We start from the raw sequence: 22520 nt of genomic DNA on the forward strand, positions 1-22520 counted from the left end.
TTGCAGTTGCACCTATAATCTTTCAAATAATTAAAATTGCCCAGAATTTCACATTTTCACTTCCATATTTTGAATCTTCATGAAAAATGCATACAAATGAGTACAAACAAGCCTAGTATTGGTTCACAGATTCTAGAAATACAGATTACAATTGTCTGTGCACTAAAATGGACGGTCATACACCAAATCATTAGTGATTATATCATTCCAAATAAGGCTATAATATATCCTTTTATGGGCTCTTTTGAAGCATAAACTTCAGATGTGAATACACGATAAGAAAGAATGAATGCGCATAAAAGGCAGGCCATATTAATATAAATTAGTATTTATATTAATTTTCAAAGATTTTTTGCTGGTCATACATGGCTAATTCATTGACAATAATAGGAATGGACTCTGTTAACCAAAGGCAACTTGGAATGCCAATTTTTCATTCCCATTAAAATGATGCTTAATCACAGTACTGACAAGGCTAAAATAAATGTGTGTACTGGCAAATAGGCTAAATATGCTATTCCAGTTGAAATCCATACACCCCTATGGAAAATGCAACCTTAACTTCCCACACAGGGGGTGTAGATTTCAAATGGACTCACCCATTCAGTTAGCCCCCATTTGAAATTCACACTCCCTGTGTGGAAATGTGTTGGTACAAAAACTCATCCTGCACATCTAGAGGTCAAATTTTGAGTAATTGTTGTTGAATACGGGTTAACGAACTGTGCTATGGAATTGAGAATATTCTAGCTCCTAGTCCTACTGTTCAAAGTCCAGCAGGAGGAATGCAATGTGCATTGTATTTTGATTAAAAAGTTACTTTGGAATTCATCTCTCCATTGCAAATTTGAAATTTTTCAACATTTAAAAAGTTTACATCTGAGAATAAAGATGAGTGCACTGGCAGTTTGTTTGCCGTTTTCTAATAAATCAAATGTGACTTTTTGTTCCAATCTGGTTTATCTGTGAAACCATCAGTAGTTGGATTCTACAGGTATACACATACAACAGGTTCACTGTTCACTTGTTCTGCTGCCCTCTATAGTCATAATGTGGCCATGTGTCTAATTTTCCCAAACACAACTTCTCAAAATGGCATTTTACACTTCAAGAACCACAAGACCGTGACTATGACAAAAATAGATGGATATAAACTCACACAAATCTGTCTCGCTATGCCTATGAAATCATAAATTTATAATCTAATATTAAAAAAGCAAGGTCAACAAAATGATGTTTGTATGCTTTTCAGCCAGACACATGTTTTGTGGTTTTTGTAAATTTTAGGGCCTATTTATTGTAGAGCAATAACTGTAACAATTCAATATGGTTTTACAAACATTGATTATCTGATTCTACTGATTTCAATATCAACATTCAATAATACACTCTCCTCACGAGTGTCAACTGCAGCCGACAAGTTCTATTTTTTAGAAAATATTTCAAAACTTGGGCTTTTTATGTTGAAGCCTATGGCCAGCACACAGAGTATTTTATTAATGATTAGGCCTATGTACTAGTATTAGTAAAATATTCAACTATAACTAAACTTGGCAAATAATGTAAAACATTATCTTCAATTATATATGAACAATGTATCATTTATACTGTTAATTGAGTCAGCAGCATGCATGTCAGCCAAATTATATATCTTTTTATTTTTCCCATTAAATACAGGGAAAAAATAAAAAATACATATTTCATGTCATTTATAATAGATAGACACCTGGTTGAGAGGTTTAAAGTATATTATAAATTTGCATTTTAATTAAACCGTATATACATTGCCTTAGCTGTTAACGAAAGGGTTCATTTACATTTGAATTAGTGAGCTGGAACAATTGGGTATGATTAAAATTGTCTGTGGTTTTCAGCAAAAATTAATTATTTCCAAGTGCAATTTTGTTCGGTTTGGAGTTGAAATTAAATAATTATACATTTCATTAGCATAAAAATATATTTTTAAATTTTATTCTCTGGGATTGTTGTATATGAGAAGGATTTCTATTTCTATGGGTCATCTGGGCTAGCCCCCCCCCCCATCCATCTGTCAACGTTTGTTCACCCTCCTCTCTACATTGTATCTATGAACTAGGCAAATCTCCCTTGCAAATTATAGTGTGTGCAATTTTTATCCGAATTTAAAAAAAAATCCTGACATGGGTCCATGTTTCAATAAATAAAATTACCCTAAAGAGTAAAATTTATCCTTATAAATGGGGTAGGGTTTTGAAGGTTGGGGGTGTGCACGCTCTGTCAAAACACAATTCAAGCGCCCCCATTCATCTGAGCTCTAATCAGTATGTTTGTTAGCTGTTTTTAGGCGAAATAGAATAGTACAAGGCTCAGTTCAGTGATGTTGAATTTGCAACATGTGCACGCAAAAAATTGTAAAAATTGGTTTTATTTAATTAATTTGTTAGGCCATTTATCCATAAACATGATAAAGGTCCAGATGTTTCTGGCTGATGAAGTGGGCAGCGGTATAGGCAGTCAGTCATCCACACCTACATGATCATGCATCTGCATCTGGTTGGTAATAAAAATGCACAAAATATGCACAATATTGGTGGCGAATACTGAGGATATGTAGAAAGACCAGTCTTTGGGAGAATGTATTTAATGTGACAATTAAATTTATAGGCCTACAATTACATAGGCACTACTACATTTGTAGCTACTAAAGCATTTATACTAGGATTGGTTATAAATCCAGTCACTGATGTCAATTTTAATGTAGTCAGTATTGCTTATCATGTTTATATAGATTTGATTGAATAAAAAAAGATGTCTGTTTCACATGCAAAATGCCATATCTACATAATTTGTAAGTGTAATTAGACACAAATGATGGATGAAACCTGCTATATATTCGCAGTGTTTTTACTCAATTCCATCAGAAATGAACTCCGAGCGCTTCTTAAATCTAGCTAGAGCTTCGAGCAACCCCTCCATCCAAGCAGCCCTGGCTACAGACCTACAGTATAAACACCACAGTTACCCCACCCCTAGCATTTAACCAAAACACCAACTTAAAAATTACCCTGTAAAATGTGAAGTCAATCGTTTTTCCAACCACATGGCCACTAACATTTGGTCAATGCTTTTGCACACAAATTTATGCTTTAAAAAAAATTAAAACACCGATGTCCTCGTCGTTATCATCCTTATTTTTTCACACACTCTCTCGAAATACCAAATTTTCCCCCTGAAGGTATAACCCAACATTTGTTTAGTGGTAAACTATAAGCAAACATCCATGAAATAATCGCGAACAATAAAAACGACTCGGCCTTCGACGAGCTAGGTCGATGCAAGTTGAATGTTATAGTCGAGGTGCAATACGCTACCCTTAAGTCAAGGACTTGGCCGATACTCTACATCCTTGGCTTCTAGTAACTAGTGTTTATACAAGCATAATAGAGCATGGCAGTGACAAGGAACCGTTTTGCCGGTGGGTGCGTTGGCTTTTCATAAAAGTTACACAATACTGTGGTTGGTATTGGCACAGTTTTGACACTCCTTTCATCTCGGATATTTCTTGCCTATTGGCTTTAAACTGTGGAAGTGGCTAACAAAATTGAACAACTACAGCTTCTTTTTTAAGTATGAAAACTTCAAGACCACAACAGTAAGCTTTCAGAATGTTACAATATAGGGTAAAATCTGTCACTTTTTGTATATTTTATGCTACGGGGCCCTAATTTTTGATAGTATGTGATGTGACAATGTTTTGTCATGTGTGCAACCCTATTAAGCATAACAGCACATCATTACTCATGTTAGTGGTTTTTAAATTTGACTTTGTTATTATTCAATTTATTCCGCACAAACATTCTGTGACTAATTCATTACGAGGTAATCCTAATTCCATTCTTTTTTTCATTCATGAAACTGCTGCATGAAACCTAAAATCCTAAACTTATGTGAAAATGCATTGACAGGCAAAATTCTTGAGGCTCGAGCCTCAAAATAAGGCAGAGGCTCAAGCCTCAAAATAAGGCAGGCCCTCTGGCCACATGCCCTTTAAATATGTGAGGGCCCCTTGGATTTCATGGAGGTAGACCCTCAACTGCTTGTAAACAAAAGAATCAACTTCTCCAGGTTAACTTCATAAGAAAGACCTGAAATTTGGGGATGAAAGTTGGTGGCACTGACAGAAATGCCTGAAACTGCTTTGCTTGAAAATGTGAAGGCCTATCCTGTACTTTGTACAGAGTAGATCCATGATGCAAAAAGCCTGAAATCAGGCAAATGCCTGAAGACCTGCTGGATGGGCGGTAAAAAGTGTTTTTGAATAATATTATTTAGGTATGAAGCTACATGTAGTAGAGATGTCCAATATATCCTAGACCTGGGATTTTCAGCCTAGAGATTCCAAGAAACATGATATGGTTGACTAAGATTCACTGAAAAATATCAACTACAAAATAGACAATATATATGCATGTAAATACATGTAGGTTACTAGTTCAGTCTGCTGATATGAAATGGACATAAAAAAAGGCCTATCCACTTTAAAGTCAGGCTCTATAGCAAAGATAAATTTAGGATATCTGGTTCTAGTTTTTATGCAACCACTAATGTCATTTACAGATGCCCACAGAATGTTAACTTTATGGAATTTATAGTGCCACAGTGGCTTCATGAGTTCAAAGTTCAGTGTTGAAAGCTGAGAGAGTTTTGCTGGGTTTTATCATCATAAACACATTGCAAACACTAAATCACACTAATTAGTTGTTATTAAGTTCCTAGACAGACCACACCAAAAAACAAGACATGTCCTTGCTTTGTTACTTTGTTACTACCTATCTCACCTTGGTCAGTCATTACCTTGATATCTCCAAATCACATTAATTATTCCAATTTGTGTTAATTAGTCCCAATTATGTTCCTAGACAGCACACATCACAAGGTATACCAGTTGCTCTCTTGTATTATAATATAGTTCCTTCTGCTGCACAGCAACCACACCCACTCCACTCATCAGCAAGCTAAAACTAACTAAACTAAATGTCTCAGTCACTCTGAATCAATTAGCAGCCAAGGCCATCCCTAAAAACTAACCCACCAATGATGTAATAAACCCATACAATACCTAAATTAATCCCCTCCTATTTATTCACCTAATTCTTTCCGCCCCAACAACATCCCATCACCAAAACAATCCATGAAATACCTCCACTACTTCTTAATGACATCTCACTATCCCCACTTTTCACAATTACTTGTTTTTCTTCATTTCTCAAAAGACCTATTTTCTTTCCCTCACTGATCTCTCATAATAACCTATCCTCCCCGCCTTTTGTCTTCGCTCCAACCTAATCCATTTTCGTGGTTGGCAAGTCTGGAATCAAAAGAATTTCTTTCAAAAGAGATTATGCAAATTGCTGTTACAGGTCTATTGTATTACAAGTAGACTTAACTGTACCACTGTGTTTAACTACCTATTATAATTAAACTATTCAATCTATATAGTTTTTCTATTTATGCACAGCATATAACATTGATGAGTTACCTGGGGGCCAGAGGGGAAATTGTTTTCGTTTGATGATACACTCTTTTCACTGTTTTAACAGTGACTGTTACAAAATTTGGGAACAGCTCATTAAGTCCAAAGGATCATTAGTCCTAAAAGGGTTAAAGTTTATAGGCATTTTATTTGATAAGGTAAGGGTTTAATAGCATTAAGGATATGGTTAGGGTCAGAGTTTGGCTATTTAGAGTCAGGGTCATGATTAAGGTTAGGGTTATGTATGATTAGGGCTTTTTGGTTAGGGTTAGGGTGAAGTTTAGGGTTACGGTAACGATTAGGGGTTAACTTACTTATATGATAACTTAACATATTAAACTTTACAATAATATAATTAGGAGCTTGAACAATAATTCTCTACATCGCTTTCATGTTTCATTGCTAACCTTTCCTACACATTTGCCAATCAAACAAGAAACCTGTTGAATTAGCAAACATCATAGAATTCCACCTTTAATTACATTCAAACTTCAACCATAGAAATCAATGTTAGCCAACACTTTGTTTTTTCTTCAATTCTTAATCCGGTCTAGCCCTCTCTGACTCAATAAGTGCATAATAGGAGCTGGCCGTGGGAAAATAAAACAACTGAAAAGTATTGTCCAGTTTTATAATATACGTCTAATTTACCTTTGGGAGTTTATAAGCAAACAATTATGAAATTTGAAACAAAACAATTGTGAGGAAATTGCGAAACCTGCATATTGGTGCTCTGCCAAATAATTTAGCCGATCAGTAAAACTTGATATTAATGACAATATTTAACTCATTATCTCAGCAGTAAGAGTGGGTGCACAGAACAACGACCCTATTCACTTCCTGGCTTCATTTCTACCCTTTCACAGAAAGCTATGTGGTATTTATTCCATTATTCAATCCATTTTGGTATTTATTTTCTTAATTTAGCAGTGTGCCAAGTTTTTTTTGCTGGCATTAATTGGTCCTGAAGTGAAAGTATAGCATACTTTGTTATTTAGATATTTTACTAGGTCATGCTGATACAAGAGGCTTTCTGTTTCAAAAAGTGCCCAGTTTTCAAGAAATGACTCATTTTCATTAAGACCATAATCCAAGTTTAGCTCATATTGAATACAGTCTGGATTTTTACCATATTGATGTTATAAACTGCTATAACCACATGATGATAATGACAGGCTTAGGCTACCCCTGCATTAAAATTCTACTGTACCATCAATTTTTAAAAATAGTTTGAGTACCGTACTATTTCTTTGTTTATAATCAGTATACTCTTCTTAGATTGGATAGCCTGTATGGGACCATGACAACCCCTCTCTGACATTACAAAATGTCAAGCAAGCACCTCGTTGGCCGCTTCGTGGCCATACGCACTTCGCGCGCATCCCCCCCTTCGAGGGACTAGAGCTAGTCTAAGATTGGACTGATGTTCTTGAGATATAAAAAAACTTATCTCTATGCGGGTGCTGACTAGTCTGCAGACAACAAGTTCCACATTTTTTTTTTAATTTAAAAATATCAGAATTCTAAATTTTCATGACCATATTTGGAATTAGCATGAAAAATGCATTAAAATGAGTACAAACAAGCCCAGTATTGGTTCAGTGATTCTTAAGATAGCTCTTGATTTTTGAGAACATATCTCAAAATTTGGGACTGAATATGTTGAAGCCTATGGCTAGCATGCAGAGCATTAATAGTAGACCGGGTCTCCGCTTCCTTCTTTTGATGTTCTACACTTCAATCTAGCACAACTTCTACCTAACCCAAATCCTAGCTCTAAACTTCTTCTACCTAACCCAAATCCTAGCTCTAAACTTCTACCTAACCTAAATCATAGCCCTAAACTTCTACCTAACCCAAATCCTAGCTCTAAACTTCTTCTACCTAATCCACATCCTAGCCCTAATAATAAATACTTATGCTGATAATTTGCAATAATGAGCATACGGATATAATTTTGTATCAATTTCTTTTTCCACGTACAATTTCAACAGGGACAGAATTTCAGTCCAAGCAATTTTCTGTCTCAGTCAATTTTGAATTACACAACATCCATTGCACCTCTGTACCGATCTCTCTCTGTGATATTAACAAGTTTAATAAACCTCCCAAGACACAACAAATTACAATATGGCTTCCAGAAATCTCAATCCGCTGAAACAAATTAGAATCAAGCAACGAAGAAGGGGCGGAAAATAAAGATAGTACAATTCCGATGCCATGTCTGGCAAGAGACGCTGCCCTGCAAACAAGTATTTTCTATTGCGAATATTTCTTTATCTTAATCTTAAATTGCACTGATCTGAAACTGACCAGCCCTGAGCATCTTCCCCCACCAATTGTCGCGGAAGCGGATATTGCCACGGCAACCGATATACCTGGTGGATGTGATGCCAATTTTTTTTGTATTTATTCCCCTTTTAATCATAACGCGGAGCCTCCCAACATCTGCGGCATTAATGGTGTTTTGAACACTATAGCTCACCCTCGGAGCGACTACTCAGGCAAGAGAGAGGGAAGAGAAAAGGATTTTGTTCGTAATAAACTCCGTACATGATGAATCTTAAGCTCTTCTAGCACGTTATCAATGCTCTAAACCACCGTTTGCTTTAACAAGACGAAAAACATGCAACGGAGGGAGCTCGCTCTTTCGGTCTGACCCCGAGGAGACAAGTTGCACGGGGGAGAGATACTGCCACGATTGAGAATGGAAATTTAATTCATTGTAACGTCATGCTAAAGGGTAGGTCCTATGCTTGCCCCCTGGGGGAGTACTGCGTGATGGGAAAAAACTGAAGGGGTAGCGAGACTTAAAAAAAAGAAAGCTTCGATTGGATTGGACTGTTAAAGCACGACCGAGATGATAATCAAAATCATCAAACGGTGGTGAGAAAGCGGACGTGGGGCCCCCACGCTAATATTTTCGTCACTTTAGCATCCCGAGTCCACCTCCCTGGGCTATAGGGCTTATTACACCTGCCAAATGCAAGTCTATGCCCAATATTAAGTTCATTATGTCGCACTATCACTCCCTGTCAAGTTCTACAATAGCGAAGCGACTTGGGCAAAACATCTCCAAATGCATGGCAAATAGCGATACTGACAGGGCTATGTAGAGAGGGAAATATCGTGCATGACGCCCATGGCTATGCCGTGTAGAGAGAGAAAGAGAGAGAGAGAGAGAGAGAGATGTGGTGGAGTAAAGAAAAAGGAAAGAATGGTGGTAACAGGTTAGCAATTGGGTGTTGAGATAGAAGAAGAAAGTGTCGAGACATTGCTAAAACAGCCCGTTTGACATCTGCTGTGCCCACAAAAGCACTTTTAAATACAAGATAACCTGTATGACTGTGAAAGGAGCTAGCAGTTTCAGGAGGATGTTGAGCGGCGTTGCCGTGTTGGAGGAGTAGAAAGACTAAGAGGATGAGCTACAGATACAACAGGTTGAAGGAACTAATAGCACATTTACACAAGCTAAAAAGGCCCGATTGAATTCAGTTATGTTCTCAATTTATGACCGAGAATTTACACTTGTAAAATGAATTTGAGTAGTGTGTTAATACTTGCGATACTCGGTTTAGAATCGGCAAAGTTTGTTAGGTTATTTACTCATTACAGTTAGTCTATAATAATTAGAGTTATATAAGTAGGAAATTAAGGTTATTAATTATTTTAAACTGTTGTGATTTGGTAGTTCACAGCATCTTAAGAATGGTAGTGAGCTTTGGCAAAAACTGCATTGCTCAATTCATAGCGAAGCGTGTAGAAGAATTAAAATATCACAGATATACTTTTATAGGTGCTGCGGTTCTTGAGTTACGTTGTAAAGAGGGCTGAAACAACAACACTCTTGTAAGAGGTACATAACTCATTAACAACAATAAATTAAGCAAGTTTGCAAAGTATACGATTTGTAGAACTAACTTTTGCAAAACATCAAGGTGTTAATTTTCAATAATATATTGATCTAGATAATAAAAATCGATTTTTAGGTTGCTTCGACCAACAATACCTCGTCTACCCTTAAAATAATAGAGCATGCCTACCCCCTTCTCTTCTAAATTATAACTTAGAGAAATTATGGCAATATTCAAATTAAATTCAGTCCACTGAACTACAACCAATCATGACTGTAGGCGTGGAAAATATGTTTACATAAACAAATAATAAATTGTTTTTACTTTTTTTACTTTATGAAATAATTTATTTCTGATGAAATCCATACCCCCCCTACAGAAGACATGACCTTAACCTCCCACAATGTAGATTTCAAATGGAGTCATCCATTTAGGTAGCTCCATTAGAAATTCACACTCCTTGTGCATGTGTGGAAGATTATAGCCGTGTCTTCCATAGGGGGTGTGTGGATTTCATGGAATAGCCCAACCCATCGATTAACATTTTCCTAAAAATGTGGAAAAAAGGCTAAAATGCATCTATACCTTTAACATTATCGAAGACACCTACCATGCAGTCCCACAGAAATCATGCAAGTTAAAAATTCACTTACGGCTTGAAAGTGAAATTGTACGCATTAGCTTGACCTTTTATTTCCCACAATTCCAAGGTATATTTCAAGAAATTTTGAAATATTTGCGGAGGGAAAATGTGACGTTTTAATACTCATTAAAAGTCATTTTTGCAAAGTGATACTAAACTTGTAAGTAATTTTTCAATATCCATTTGTATTTGTCCAGTGCAAGCAATATGAGTATTTACGAGTAAATGGTTAAAGTATTTACGAGTAAAGGGTTAAACGCACACGACCTCAACAAATAATACTGGTCATGGGATGTCGTACATGCAATGCATACGCCAGAAATGATGACGCATTAGGATTCAAAGACTAACAGAAAAAACTTCGTGAAAAATTCATGCCATTGGAAAATTATCGGCAGGCTCTCCCAAATGGTGAATGTTGGAGCATTTATCAACGACAGTTAAAGGTGGGATTGGCTAGGGAGGCCTTTTTGCGCGACACAGGAAATGTTGGGGAGCGGGCAGGTGCCGGATTGAGGTGTAGTGTTACGATTGTCGTATCGATTCAATTCGCATCAAATACATCCTTTTAGTGGTTTTAGAAGTCATGACAAAACGCTGCGATTGGCACGCCGCAATCAGCACCCATGTCCATTTGACGGTGCTTCAAGCTGAAATGCGATACAAAAATGCGCTTCTCTGAGAACATGTACTCCTGTGAAAGAATAACACCATTATTTTGGAAGGGAGAATTGTTGATTCCTTTCTGGCGTATCTTTAGAACTAAGAAGAAGAAAAAGTCAGCGGTATATGCTTGTATAAAATTTGGGCTATTGCTGTTGAAATCCACACACCCCCTATAGAAGTCATGACCTTAATCTTCCTCAAAGGGAGTGTAAATTTCAAATGGGGTTACCTGAATGGACGATTCCATTTGAAATTCACGCCCCCTATGACTGTGTAGGAGATTAAGGTTATATCTTCCGTAAGGGGTGTATGGATTTCAACTCGAATAGCTAGGCATAGGAATAGCCCATCGAGGTTAACTGAACAAGTTCACTTGTAGATATACAATTTGATCTTTATGAATAATTATAGATACATATCTGACGATATAAAAATAAACTCATGCACACATCACCACAAGTTCAATCTGCCCCCTCCCCCACAACCCCATCTGCCCCCTCCCCCACAACCCCATCCACCCATTCAAATAACCCCAAGCTTTGCTTATTCAATGCCAAACCTATACAAGTATACATTGATTCAAATCAGATTCTCCCATTTCCCACTTATCCTCCACGGTAAAAAAACCCTGACAGAAAAACATCGCTCCCGACTCATTATTTTCACACTATCCAATATCCCGACGAGTTATACCCAGAATACTAACGCACAAGTCGCAATTAGAAGCGCATGCTATTTTTAAACATCTTTCTTGGCAAATAGACGAGGTAAAAAAACAGATTGAGAAGACGAGGAAGAACAAGAAAATTGTTCGGATTAACTTACGTTCGTTTAGGTAGTGTCACGGTTTAGATTGCTCTTGCTTTAAAGAACAACTTCACATTTTTTAGGTGATTAGATTATCTGTTTTTTGCATAAAAAATGTCACTCTACATGATATTTCTTTTCAAAAATATCTGATTGTGCATTTTGGTTGTGTTTTTTTTTCGAAAAAAACGAACACAAATTTCTGCTTGTGTTTGAGTTTTGCGTCGGTTGCTAGGTTGTTATTGGTTTATTTCTTATGTGAAAATTATTCCACCACCACTGATCTTAATCTCTTATTTCGACTGCTCAGTGCCAGAAGTGGGTAAATGCAATAGCTGCCATGTGTAGGTGTCATGTGTAGTTGAGTACAATACACTGTGTGTACATTGCCAAATGTTCACAAGGCAGCTATTGCCCTTACCCACTCCTGGCACTGAGCAGTTGATTTCTTTTTTTCTCTGATTGCAATCTGATAAATCTGTGTCTAGATAGAAACATGGTCAGAAATAACATTGCCTTCTTATAATTTTCACAAAAATAGATGTGCTTCAAATAAAGGAAAAAAATCTAAAAGGAAAACTGAGGAAGCTTATAGCAGGTTAAACTGAGTGAGAACAGAGCCAAACACATCAGATGGACAGATTCTTTGTGTGAACTGAACATTTATTTCTTGCGCTCCAAGCAGCTATTATGAAAATAAAATACACATTAATACCTTGTGTGCAGTGTTCGAAATAAGTCGAGGTATTCAAGGGCTATTCAGGCCCTAGCCTAGCGCCCTTGTTTTTGAAAACTATCAGCCCTCATCATCAATTTTCTCCAGACCAAACTCAACTTGTAAAATTTTAATGTTATAATGGTCCACATTTGTGACACTTTGTCCCTCACTATGGACCACAATGGCCTCATCCCAATGGCATAGTTCAATAACCTCAATTAAACACTCATAGTGCAAAATTTGACCTCAAGTTGTAGAGTATGAGTTTTTGTACCCACATTTTCAAAGGTCATTCAATGAATGTGCAAATGTATATCTAGAAGAGAAAGCTTACAATTGCAAAATAAATAGGGCTAGTAGGTACAATGCAAAATTATCTATTTTGAAAGTATCATACAAGTACGGACCAAGACTGAGCGTGCCGGTACTTTCCAAACTAATCTCGCACAAATCAAATCCTCTCACAAAGATGTCATCGTACAACCTGTTAGTCAATAATTGAATCACCCACTTACCCAAATAAAGGAGAGGTAAAACTAAAAAGCTTACCAAATTAAAAAGATTGCGAATGGAGCGACACAGCGCTGGCCAAGTACCAGGAGCGTATTTCTACTATACAACCGGAAATGAGGGCCGTGTGAGATGCAACGGTGAATCAACTTAGCTAATGTGTTTTATGCCTCTTTATGGAGTACTTATTGATTGTTCCACACTGGTTAAGCTTTGTGGCTCTTTATTTGAGTTTCAAGTCCGAAGTCGTTTTGATTGTACCTCTTTCTGTCCGCTCCCTCTGATGACCCGTCCTAATTATGCTTGCATGGTCATCAGCGTGATTGACAACAGATGGACACTTCTTGCTCGCTTAAGCGCTTGCTCGCTTAAGCGCTTGGCTTATATTGCCTGTAACGCTTTCTGTACATGCACATTTAATGGATATCTGATTAATTGAAAAATTTTGATAAAAAGTAGCTGAGTTTTTAACAATCTTAAACAGAAATCGAGGTATTAATGGATGGGACAAGTATAGCTTAATATTAAGTGCTTTATTACAAACTGAGTTAGAAATGTTGGTAAAAAGTAGCAGAATTTGACAATTTTACATACAATTACAAATCTCGATATTAATGAATGGGACAAGTACATGCTAATTTTTAAGAGCTTCATTGTAAACTGAGTTAGACATTTTGGTAAAAAGTAGCAAAATTTAACAATTTTACGTACAAATCTAAATATTAATGGAGTGGACATGGATGCTTAATACTAAGAGCATTGCTAACCGAGTTACGTCCATTTTGTACTAATTTCAGAAAAACTGTAAATCCTGCACAAATAATTGCATTTTTACTTACATGTTTGTCAGGACAATATTCAAATGAATATAGTCCAGTAACAGACACAAGTGGACTGTCCTAAATTGTCTTTTCAAAAACTTGTTTTATCTCAAATATTTGGTCTCTTTTTGTGTGGACTTTACCCGGTTTGAAACAAAGCTCTTAATATTTTGATCAGGACCTCATAATCTTCAATGAAATTGATTAGAAATGGTCATTTCAAAGCACTGACTTTGAATGACCCAACATACGAGCATGATGACTGATCAATTACAAAAATTGACAACACTATCAGATTTCAAAGTCTTCTCTGAAATTTGCATAAAATGTATGCAAATAATATTCTCAGCTTTTGTATGTTCATGTGTAATATATTCATCACAAGGTATCGCTTCTGTGCTAGCACATTTCTTAAAATGATATTGCTCTGCCAACGTTTTGTTGGTTGTGATAGACGTAGATGTTCAATGTTCAGTCAATGGCATGGGCAGGGTGAGGAAGGGGGAAGTTGCCCCCACAGAAATTTTCAAGGGTGAGGAAGGGGGAAGTTGCCCCCACAGAAATTTTCAAGGATGAACATGGGGACAGCAAAGAGTAAAGTATCATTAAAATGACTAAAAATGGGATGAGAAATTGACTAATGGGGACCAAATTTGGCTTTGCCCCTCCCACACTAAACAGCTGTCTATGCTGTTGTGTTCAGTGCAAATAGCAGTGGCGTGCGCAAAGGGGGGAGGGCAGGGTGCCATGGCCCCCCACTTTTGTTGGTCATTCGGGGGATTCAGGGGAAAACGTTAAAAACATCCTGCCCCCCCCCCCACTTTCAATGAGCTGCGCACGCCACTGGCAAATAGCATAGATATTTGTGTGTATGTGGACCATAACAAAATAATTGCAGAGCGGAGATGGCGAGATATTGCTGTCCAGCTTATCCTCACAACTACTACTTTAATGGCAAATAGGTATATTGGCATTATTATACACATCCGTATCACAATCTGTGATTACAAGCAGACCGCTAATGAGAATGCTGTATAGAAAAAATATGAGACCATTTCGATTATTGTTCCGCTCCATTTTTAAAATAAACTGGGCCCGCATCGTGAATGACGTTTTTGTGCCAGATCCTATTTAATAATATACGAGTCTGCCGTTCTTCAATTGATGTAAAAATCAATAGCCGCATGGCCGTTGTGCGGGATAATTGCTTGTCTCGCTAATGAATCAATCCCAGCACTCTTTTTCCCTGTGCTTAATCAACGTCCCACCAAAGCTAAATGTATTAGAGTTTTAATGCAATTAAATCAGTACGCTGAGGCCCCTCGACGCTATATAAAACCAAAGGGATAACATGTATAAAACAACGACATGGAATATACGAAAGAAGAAAAAAACCGACTACCTAGACATTGGCGATGATTTGCTTCCGTTTTATAAAAAGCAAATAAATTAAGATTGGGGAGCATATAGGTGAAATCAGCATAGCAAAAACAAACAAATCATCATGGCATGGCCTTTTCTTATTATTCCACTCTGCATCGAGAAATCAATACGAGTATATATGCGATGCAAAGTCCAGGATGCAGCGTTCCTACACGCCGATCTTCTGCGAATAAACCGACGACGGACAAACGAACAGACTAGGTGAAATGCTAGCAATGACCCCGATTCAGTTCAGACTATCGCACTGGACAACCAATAATGGTGATATTTTCGCATGTACAAAATGTTCACGAGCAATTGTGCTACTAAAATCGTTAATAAACCTACAAATCTTCGTCTTATTCAAGAATAATAAAAAAAATCCTACTTTGAATGGTCAAATCTGACATCAGATTGATGTTAAAATACCATACAGAGAAACCGCAAAACTGTGAAATAATTACTTCTTGTATAAAGCTTGTAAAAATAATGCTGCTGCCAAAAAAATCACTAAACTAATGTAAACTTTGATTGAGATCAGAAGCATGCTACAATTCTTTCTGCTACACTGATTCTCTGTACATTCAGTGGCAACTAAACTTGTTGGTTTGGGTTTTAACCTTACTGCTTCACTGAGCCCCAAAAGACCAAAGACTCATCATGACAAAATTTGCATAAATAAATGCCAAAAGTCCATTCTTTCTTGACTGTATTGGCCTTTTGTATAACACATCTGCTATGTACAGAATATTACTAAGTCTGTAATAATAAGTTGCGAAAATAATGAGTGTGAGTGAAAACACAAAATGCTTACACTCCAGTTTTTAACATAGGTTCTTCTATTGTAAAGGGGCCCATGTGGGTTGGGACTGCAAGTGACTAATTTGACCGAAATTAATCGACTAATTTGACTGAAATTAACCAATTGGTTAAAATATGTTGTACAGATCAAATGGCACCACTGAAATACCACCAGGCATGGTAGTACTCAATACCATGTATAATCACATGAATTGTTATCTTCCAGGGTTTATAGTGCAGTACATTTTGTTGTTCATACACTGTACTTTCACAACTTGCTGACAACAATTATTTTGTTGGAGAGGAATAATGCTATTTTACTGTTTCAACTGTTAACATGGATATTCCAGTCATCCAAATGTATAACACACACATTTATCAGGTCATTTGGAAGATCTCTGATACTAGTAATCATCTCCACACAAATTTATTACACAAGAATATACAGCAAAATAAAACAAATGACCACTGACATGTCCAACTTTGAATTCTGATATGGATAAGTAATAAACATGGCAACAGAGTAAAAGCTCAGTTGGTAATTTATCCTGAATAGATTAATCCTAAAAAGCCAGAAAGTAGCTCTGAATGACCATGGTTTGTCCCTCAAAGTCGAGCTCTAACATTTAACATGATTTTCAACATCTCCGACCTGAATTCACCTTAAAAATGTTTTTCGAAGGGGGCAGTCTACACCCCCTTTATACCCCATTACATACTCCCCAGAACAAAATAACTCTGGTTGGTCAATGTGAAAAATACACGTACACCATGTGGTACACCCGGGCGGGCGGCACTGTACCCATCTCATCTCATCAATTCTTTCCTGCTAATTGACACTGTGCCATGTAAACTATCCACATCAAGCTATGTCTTATTGCATAGCACCGCTTGCTCCACTGCATTACTGCCCTCTCACTTGAAATTGACGAAAAGGGGAAAAAATTATTGGTTGCCGTGGCAATTTTTAGCCAGCCCCTGTCAATCACTTCACCCTTTTAACTATCCAGGTGTTCCTAGTCGGTTGTCTGGTCCAATTACAACTTAATGCATGCATGGTGCATAGCACACACAAGTTCAGTGTTTTTGAAATAAATAATTATACATTTTTTATCTCCAGAGTTGAATAGTGGGGATTTTATTTTATGATTTTATATAATCGCTCTACAATCTATGTGGAATTGTTATGAAAATCATTAAAACAGGAATTTACTGCTTTTCAATTTTTGATCTCTGGAATAAAATGATTAAATAATGACTTGTATTGTTTTAGTTTGGGAATATATTCTCCAGCTTTACATCATTTCAAAACCAACTGCCATAGTACGCTGTTCATATTTACTACTGTAACTTATAATCTGAAGAGAAAAAAATATCATCCGACTGTTGTTCTTCATTAAATATTAATTAGCTGTTAATTAAAAATGGACAAAACCTTTGGACTCTCACCACTGGCTAATTAATCAAACGAGCTTTGTGTTCGTTAAAATCTTCGTTAACTCAGCTTGTTTAATTACACAACTGCTTTAATTACAAATCTTAATTAGTAATTTATTATGTTGTGTTTAATTACCTACTGATTACAGCAATGTATTTCATCAGATTCCTACATCTAAGCCACCATCATCCGACATCATCCTCACAGTTTTTAATTACTAAAGTTAATTACAACTTGAAAATCGCACAATTAAAAAAAAATAGCATAATTCCTATCATCAAACAAAAGCTATAGGTAAGCTTAATTATACAACGCGATAAGTCTATGTTAGTTGGTTGTTTGCTCAGCAAACAGTGCTGCAATGATAAGGATATGTGCAGTCTGTGAAACTACCATATAAATACCATAGATAGAGCTATGCAAGGTAGATTTTACGGAATCGTAGGAATCTTGATATAAGGTCTTTACAGTAGAGCAGATCAGATAGACACATTTTGTTTACACGTAGCCCCTATAATATCTCAAAATATTCTCCTGTATAGTGTTGTCTGCTTCGAATCAAGTTTGTAAAAAATTGTTATGATTAACAAAAAAGTCTTATCTTATTTACTGAGATTTTCAAATATCTATGAAAAATGCATTCAAATGAGTATATTCATATGTATACAAACATGCCTAGTATTGGTTCAAATTCTCTGCCTCATTAACCCTTAAAATGACAATTTTGCCAGCAGACGACGCAACTCCCAAATTTCATTAAATCTTCAAAAATTTCAAAATTTCTCATTCTTATGACAATATTTGAAATCTACATGAAAAATGCTTCCAAATGAGTACAAACAAGCCTAGTATTGGTTCAGTAGTTGAGATTTAAGGTATTTAAGGAAGAAATCTTGGAATTAACTTTGGTAACACTAAAATAGCAACATTCCTAGAGATGGACAATTGAAATAGTTCTTCATCTGTCCCCACACCTGTAAAATTAAACACTGCTTCTACATGTGCAACATGTGCAAGGTCCTTTATTCATTCATTTAATTGAAAATGAGTCTGATTTGGATGTCTGACAATGAAAAACCACAGGAATGGCTGACCGGAGAAACATGAGAAACCCATTCATAGAAACCTGTAACCTATAGAGACCGGAATATCTGAGGAGACCTCGGCCCGGTACCCACAATCATATGAATTGCAACTCAGTAGTGACAATCTAGAATTGATAATTGATAATGTTTTGTTTCTTGTTTTTTGTCTTTTTTAAGGGCTACAATATCATGAACACTCGCATCACTCACTCACTCCATCTGTATGTATTCATAGGGTTCCCCAGTCTCGGACACAAGACCGCACCAAATTATGTGTCATGCCTCATTAGGGATGATAACACACTAATGTATTAGCTTTCGTAATATTTTCTTAACATTTAAACAATGGACCGTGGATTTCGTAAGCAATTTTCCATACGCATGGCTCAATTTCTATTATTTCTGTTCATAATTAGCAAACTGCTAATTAATTAAGGGCTCATTTTATGACAAATTTAATATAAAATTTCTATTCCAAGATTTCTCATGTGAAAGTATTCTATGGGAGTGTAATTGACCCCTCATGAGCAACATGTTTTGTTGAATGTTTCGATCACCAACCACCATCACAAGCTCAAACCACAAGTACAGACCTCTGTTTATTATACTAGCTGACCATTTCCCAATCGGAATCAGTAATTGTGCTGATACAAGCTGATCTACAAACCTAAAAAAAGTTGAAAACATTTAGCACAACAAGGATGACCAGATGAATCGACGCTAACCTTGATATCCAACAAAACTACCACCATGGACTTGCAAAACGATCGTCCTTTTCTTTATCCTTTCTAGCACACATGCAATCCAATAGCAATATCCATTTGACACACAAAAGACAAGCGGTGATTTGTGTGTGTCCCTATAAAGACCAATACAATTGTGAGTGATTGTCCGCTCGAATACTCCGCTTTAGCCACCGACATAGCTCAATGCATTACGCTGTCAACGGAGAGCAAAGAACTCGGAAAGGGAGACCAAATAAAAAAAAGCTGAGAAGCATACAAGCAAAAATGACCTCAACCTTATTTGAAACACACATATCCATGAAATGGTCAGTGGAAACATTTCTCGTGACATACGGCCCCATTCAAGAAAATTGAGTACTGACCGGTCAGTCAGTCAGTCAGTCGGCGCAAGAGAAATACATCCCACGATACTCACACCGCCATCAAGTTTTATTCAACACGACGCAGCGTACAACAAAATCACAGCACAGCCACTTGGCTCAACTCGAACCTTTTATTTTTATCTCACATACACAGAGTCTCCGCCAATGCACTGTGAACGTGTATATAGTATAGTACACACAGATACGTACACACGCAGCTCGTTGGCTAAACCTTTTACCAACATCCAAACCATTGATAAATTGAATGGCATTGCTCGCTCCGACAGACGAACCAACGAATTGGCGAGACTTGACAATCATTCAACTGTTCAGTCACCTCGATCAGATGGCAACTCTACTATCACTGTGTACTATTTACTATATACTAGCCTAGAAACATGTTAACATGCACTGCCCTTGCCTATGGGGTTCTGTCCTTGGTTCTGTGACCCTCAGTGTCACCTATCCCCAGGGCACCACAAATGGGATCTAAACCACTGGCTACCCACACCTAACCCTACTTCAAAACACCGACAGTACAGCTACAGTCAGTCGCCCAATGGGGGTATACCCTATACCACCAGTAACAGTACCGCACACACAAACCTACATACCCACATATGGGTATATGGATTTCCCAATAGGAAAAAAAATTTGTCGTACAACAAGTTGAGAAATTCCCAGACAAGGACTAACATAAAAAACGGAGTAGTCTTGCTTACCCTGAGTTGACTGACTAGCTGGTAGACAGGCTCGTCTGGCTCACTCACTTGGGCTCTGATATATCAAAATGTAGTAGTGGTGGTATAAATCACAGTATAGCCAAAGTGAAGAAGTTACAACAGCAAGCCAACTTACTTATCAGCACAACAATAGTATGTATGTATGTATCCAAGATATAAGAAATCCGTGTACAGTAGTGTGGGAGATAATAATATGATCAGCCAGGGCTCGCTTGCTTCGTCCGTCAGTATGTGTAGCTAGACAGCATTGACTAATCAACGGTAAGAATACACAGTCATCAACGTGTAAAAAAAAAAAAAAGTATAACTCAGTGTAGAGCTAGCATAGCTGAAGCTCATCAAGGCAGTATGCACTGAGGCTAACAATCCCGCCCATATGCAGCAGAGTCAAGTCAATCTAGGCCCAATGAGTGAGTAACTGTCTTATTTTTTAGTGCTACTTAGTTAGATTGCCAGTACGGAGCCCTCATTTGTGTATAGCCAACCAATGAACAATTAATAACTGCAAGCTTCTAACATACAACACCAATCACGGAGATACTATAATGAGTGAAGGGCGGTGTGGTGGTATGGACCGTGGCGGTGTGCTCTCCTATAATCATGTAGCCAGGACTTAGTGGGTGCTAACTAAACCGTAGCAAGCCAAACGGATATTGGCCGTGTTGAAAGCCTTGTTACATATTAGAATAAACCCCACCTTTTTTGCATACTGTACACGCCAATTATCACCGTTGGCTTCTGGGTTTGGACGGTGCGGAAGGTGAGCAACATCAGATGAGGAGGAGGAGGAGATGTACTGGATGAGAAATGGACGCCCATGATGATGATGATGAAAATGACGATTGCATTTATACCATTGGCTGTGCCCAATCAAATCAACAGCCAGTGGAAAAGGCAAGATAGCTCTGCGTAAATTACCAATGAAAGACAATATTTTACATTTTTTTTTGCTAATGATGCTTTTGCATAATGCTGCTTGGTGGATTTTTAACAGCTGAGTGGGTTGTTGATTTCCGAGGCAGAGATTTGGGGTGAAAAGGACAGCAATGCTCACTTATTTTATTATTATTGGACAATTATTTATGTGTGGTGATTTGAATTTGGAACTTTTTAGATAAATATTTTAACTGTACGGGCTTATACATAACAACACATATTTGGAATTATTTTGGACCAGTTTGTTAAAAAAAAAAGATAAAAAATAAATAAACTTGTCCCTCAAATTGTAAAAAGAAGTTGGATGACATAGCTTGCCTTCTGAAATGATGGTATTGCAATGATTCCTAAAACAATAAAATATTGGAATGGCTTTTAATTAATGTGTAGGTTTCTTCCCTGACAAACAATTTCTCCGGATTTGCAATTTTAATTGGCTTAAATTGTCACATATTGCAGGTTTTGTCAAATCTTACTGCAAATAGTGTGACCTGAAAAGGGAAAATAAATTTTAATTTTCAAAAAGTAATTTATGAAGACATCATTGATACAGGTTGTAACACATCAATCCTGTGGGGTACATTGGGATGCCCCCCTCCCCCACTTTTTTTTTGGTGAAATTAGTCATTTTTTTGTTCTATTCAGCTGTGACTAAATGTCCTACCATTTTCAAGACAGATTGATGCTGCTGGTGTAATATCAACAAAATACTCAAAAATACTGCATTTATTGCATGAAACATGGACTTTGTTATGTTTGGTTTTAATGTCTTTCATTTGAACTTGGTCAACAGTTGTTTATTTGTCAATAAAATGCATAGCACCTAAACAAACTTGGTACAAGGCTCAGAATAGGATAATAAATCACAGGCCTATATTCTATCTTAGCAAACCAACCTGTACATAGAACATACTGAATTTCATCCAGTCCAAATACCTAAAATCAATTGATCTGTAGAACCACTGACCAAACCATAATACTAAGCATACAAGAGCATTTACCTTACACCCACAATAAGTAAAAGCAATAGCGATACAGAGAACATACAAGCAATAGGTCCACATTACTGCACAACACCAACTCAAGATCATATTGTACCAAAATATTTTGTAAGAAATATTTTTGCAACCCCCCCCAAAAAAAAACCCCAAACAAACCACACTTCATGCCCTTACTTCATACTTAAGGCTGGTAGGAGGTGAGCATGGCCTAGCAGTGTTTGCACTCAAATATTGAGACAAATAAAGCTGACACACAAGAGGACAGGTATGGCTTGATAAAAGGGGTGTCATTTCCACCCCATATGTATGAATTTTTTGGCAGGGGGCAAATGCCCCAAACTTTTAATTTTTATATATTATTGGCATGAACTCAAGCCCCTCAAGACCTATGGAAATATCAATGCAATTATTGGCTTCCTTTACTCATTTCCTATAAAATCAATGTATTAATTTCA

General features: G+C 37.0%; 1 protein-coding gene across 1 annotated transcript in view; it reads right to left on the reverse strand.

The window, feature by feature from the left end:
- LOC140146245 (zinc finger homeobox protein 3-like) overlaps window positions 1–20420 on the reverse strand; it is a 155565-nt gene extending 135145 nt beyond the window's left edge. Inside the window, 1 exon segment of the mRNA XM_072168027.1 lies at window positions 20108–20420. The gene's annotated coding sequence lies outside the window, so the exon portion shown is untranslated.
- Between the last annotated feature and the right edge of the window lie 2100 nt (window positions 20421–22520).

Source organism: Amphiura filiformis, chromosome 2 (assembly GCF_039555335.1).
Source record: "Amphiura filiformis chromosome 2, Afil_fr2py, whole genome shotgun sequence".
In the NCBI taxonomy this organism is placed as follows: Eukaryota; Metazoa; Echinodermata; class Ophiuroidea; order Amphilepidida; family Amphiuridae; genus Amphiura; species Amphiura filiformis.